The sequence below is a fragment of the Belonocnema kinseyi genome, chromosome 9, assembly GCF_010883055.1.
Source record: "Belonocnema kinseyi isolate 2016_QV_RU_SX_M_011 chromosome 9, B_treatae_v1, whole genome shotgun sequence".
Classification (NCBI taxonomy): domain Eukaryota; kingdom Metazoa; phylum Arthropoda; class Insecta; order Hymenoptera; family Cynipidae; genus Belonocnema; species Belonocnema kinseyi.
This window is the reverse complement of record NC_046665.1, coordinates 4,957,465-4,962,054: the sequence shown is the minus strand read 5'-3', so window position 1 is coordinate 4,962,054 and position 4,590 is coordinate 4,957,465. Positions and strand designations below refer to the sequence as shown.

At 31.6% G+C, this 4,590-nt stretch overlaps 1 pseudogene; it reads right to left on the bottom strand.

The window, feature by feature from the left end:
• Positions 1-533: 533 nt before the first annotated feature.
• The window catches only part of LOC117179677, a 56,979-nt pseudogene continuing 52,922 nt past the window's right edge, over positions 534-4,590 (bottom strand).

The window sequence follows — 4,590 nt, the reverse complement described above, 5'->3', positions numbered from 1 at the left end:
CCCTTCGTTTATTATAAAAATTCTAGTGATAAGTCTGTGATTATTCGAAAAAGTACGCTTTCTTGGATTCTATCAAGCGGATACAACAAACTGAGTAGCGATAAACTGCATAGAGTTAAAGATGTTTTAAGCCAAAAAATAGAGTTAATCTTAGATCAGAAAATAAAGTTATTGTTAATGAATAAATATTTTTAGGGCATTGGTATGTTTTTTTAACAAGAAGGCTCACAAGAAGGATGCAGAATGTATTGTAGGTAGAATATTATCATTCACATACGCTGGTATTTCTTAAAATCGAACTATTTATGTTGGTATCCGTTCCGTATATACAAAGAAATATAGCATATTATGTGAGCACAATACCTAGTCCTTCATTTGTCAGTAATGTACCACATTATGAAGAGGTCATTATTAATCAAATTAAAAATGTTGTATTTTCAGTGTACACCTTGAGTTTTGATTTCTTTTTTACATGCCTTCCTTGTTTCCAATTTGTTGGTCTTGAAATTAATAATTTGATAACAAATTTTACGCTAAATCTGTAAGTTTAACAAATTATAGCTTAACTGAAATATAATTGTAGGAAGTTTGAAAATAAGTTTATTGAATGGAATTTCTATATTTGGTTTAAAATCAAGAAATCGCTTAAAGAATAGATACATGGTCGATTTAAGTAGTCTCCTAAATTCAATGAAATCTCTCAGTGAATTCACATGAAATGGAATAGATTCACTTAAAATCTTCTGAAGTCATTTTAATTCTTTTGAATCATGTGAAATATCTGAAGTCCTTTGAATTCATATGAAGTCACATGAAATCACATGAATTCACTTGAAGTCAAGTGAATTCAGTGAAATCTTCTGAAGTCACTTAAAGTCACTTGAAATCACATGAATTCACTTGAAGTCAAGTGAATTCAGTGAAATCTTCTGAAGTCACTTAAAGTCACTTGAAGTCACGTGAATTCACTTGAAATCTCGTGAAATCACTGAAATCTTCTGAAGTCACTTGAAGTCACGTGAAGTCATGTGAATTCACTTGAAGTCACGTGAATTTACTTGAAGTCACGTGAATTCATTTGAATTCTCTTGAAATCTCCTGAAGTCAGTGAAATCTTCTGAAGCCACTTGAAGTCAGTGAAATCTCCTGAAATATCCTGAAGTCAGAAGTAGGTGTACACCCATTTGGTCGAGTTGTCAACCCCTCGAAGATTTTCGAGAAAATCAAATAACGATTTTTTAATATTTTAGATTGGTAGTTCTACTGAGAGAAAATTTACCACATAGAAAATCTACAAGTCTCTATATGGATTTCCTTGTGATGTATTCTATATGGATTTCCTATTACAATTTGAGATGGTTTCTGAATGGAATTCCAAGTACATCCCTTTTGTTATAAGTATTTATATGGATATCCATATAGGATTTTCCTACCGACACACTAAGTCCCTAAGCATCTACATGGATTTATATTTATGCTCCTAACAGGTAATCTATATGGAATAACAAAGAAGATTTGAAGTGGTTCCTATATGGATATACAAATGAGATTTTTTTAACATTGTACAAATTTCCTACTTATATATGGTTATATATCTATTCTCCTGGCATGTAATATATATGAAATTGCAAACAGGATTTTAAGTTATTTCTATATGGTTTTTATAAGTAGGACTTTTCTGACGACACGCTAATTACCTACTTCTATATCGATTTATATGTATTTTTCTACATGTAACCTATATGGAATTACAAAGAAGATTTGAAGAGGCTTCTATATGGATATACAAATAAGATTTTAACATTGATAGATAAACGTTTATTTTTCGGCCTGCTGGCCTTAAAAAATTGACTTGCTTACACTTCTATTTTTTTTACAAAATTTTCTTACAACTATTCCTTACAAAGTACCATCCATCCACACCTTATAGCCAATCCGCTCGTTTCTATAGCCTAACCTTCCCCGCTGCGCCTCGCCCCGCCTCGCACGCATTTCGCTCTTTTATCGATATGGCTCGTATTACCAGCCTCTGTCTCCGCGGCTAACACCTAATACTTAACTACTATTTATAATATTTATATTTTTCTTACATCTACTTCCTCTACTATTTACAATCCTTCCTTCTTCATTCCTTTTCCTCCTTCCTTCTCTTTTTCATCATCTTACCCAACACCCTCTTCACCCATGCTACTGCCCTTTTGTCCCCACTTTCATGCAACAATACCTTCATGCAACAATACCTTCATGCTTATCTCCCTCCTTTCCACCTCTTCACACTCCTCCAACCAGTGCTCAACTTTTGCATCCCCTTTCCCGCACAGTTCACACATTCTTTTCTCTCTAGAAAGCCAGAACCTATTATATCCTTCCATGCAACCGCATCTGATTCTCGCTGTAAGTCTCTGACTACCTTGCTCTTCTTTCTCACACAAATACTGTACTCTCTCCCTTGGTATAATCCACACATAGCTCCCGTTAAACCTTGATTCTCTTATCCTCTCCTCTCCTTTTGCCTTCTCTTTCTCCATGCCATTCTTCTGAACCAACTCATATACCTACCTTCCTTCCTCATGCCTGCTGCTAAGTTCATCCATTTGCAATCCATTCCTTCTAAAATACCTTTCCCTTTGCACCTCCTTCTTTGCACCACTACGTCTGTTCTCCTACCAATGATCCCTAGCCAATTTACTTCCCCCCTCTTCCACAAATTTCTCTTCATACTTACACGCTCAACTCCCTGTTATAATCCCTAAACTCGTTCTTCCTGTCTCCCTCCTGACAATATAGTTCGGCGTATTCCTTGCCAACCCCAGTGTCCACTTTATATACCTCTCCTGTATCCTATTTACCTCCTCACTTACCTTCCAACTCCACACCTCCACTCCGTAAAATAAGACACTCATTACTAGCGAATCAAACAATTTCATTCTCCTTAGAAAATAATCTGCGAACAACCTCTCCCCTAGCCCCTGCACCTGCCTCATCACCATATTTGCCCTTCTCACCCTCCCTTTTATATGTCCATCCACTCCCCCATTCCTTCGAAACACGAAGCCCAAGTACACAAACTCTTTCACCTCCTGTACCGCTTTTCCCTTCCACTTCCACTCCCCTCCCTTATATCTCCCGCCTCCCTTCCTAAACAACTTGACCTTCGACTTGTCCGCATTTAACTCCCTTATCCTTTCAATCAGTCCCGTCTTCACTCCCCTCTCCTCCATTGCCACCCACAACTTCCCTCTATCACCACGTGTTGCAAGACACAAATATTTTCAATAGTACTCCTTCTCTCTCTAAAGCCGGCCTGCGTCTCCGGCAATATTCCTTTCCTCTCAGCATCCTTGCGCCGCCTGTCTGCTAACACCATCACGTATATTTTGTACGCAGTATTTATGAGCGTAATTCCTCTATACCTTAGCTCTTGTGTGCCACACAGCCACGCTTCGTTTTTTATTTTTTATATATATTTATTTATATATATATATGAAATATAATTTTATCAAATTTTTTATTAAATTTTACATTTATAAATGAATAATTAAATAAATATAAAAGAGTGTTAATTTAAAAATTAATAGAATAAGTTACCTTAGGGATAACAGCATAATTTTTTTAAATAGATCTTATTGATAAAAAAGATTATAACCTCGATGTTGAATTAAGATAAATTATAAAAGAAGAATTTTATTAATTAAGTCTGTTCGACTTTTAAAATCTTACATGATTTGAGTTAAAATCGGCGTAAGCCAGATTGGTTTTTATCTATAATAAAATTTTAAATATTTGTACGAAAGGACTTTATTTAATAAATAATTGAAATTAAATATTATATAATTGAATAAAATTAATTAATTAAATAAAATTTTATTATTAAAATATTAGTAAATATATAAATATTATTATAATATAAATATTCTAATAAAGGGGGTAGGGGTATGAATATAAGAAATTAATATATTAATTAGAAATTTTATTGAGCATGTAAACAGTATCGCAATTGTAGACTATTAATTTTTATTAATTATATTAATATAACCGTTAGGTGTATCTTAAAGTTTATAAATTTGCCTAAATTCTTAGGCAAAGAGAGTTATTAAAGAAAATCTTTTATTAAATTGGAAGTAATTGATTAATAAATTATTTATAATAGTATAGATAAAATTCATATGTTTGCAATTTGTTAATAAAATTATATTTTTTTTAATTTTAAAAAATTTTAAAAATGGACAAAATTTTGATTTTAATGCCAAAAATAAAGAATGAAAATGATCATTTTTAAGGTCAATGTTGTTAAATATTTTAAATTTGAATTTATATTTTATAAATTTAATTGGGGCAGTATTACAAGTAATTTTTAAAAAATTTAAGTTAATTAGTTATTATTTTATTTAAAATAAAAAATAAATGAATTTAATTTTATTAATTTTAAATGAATTCATTTAATAATTAAAATAAATTATAAATAAAATTTTAATATTAAAATATTAGTAAATATATAAATATTATTATAATATAAATATTCTAATAAAGGGGGTAGGGGTATGAATATAAGAAATTAATATACTAATTAGAAATTTTATTAAACATGCA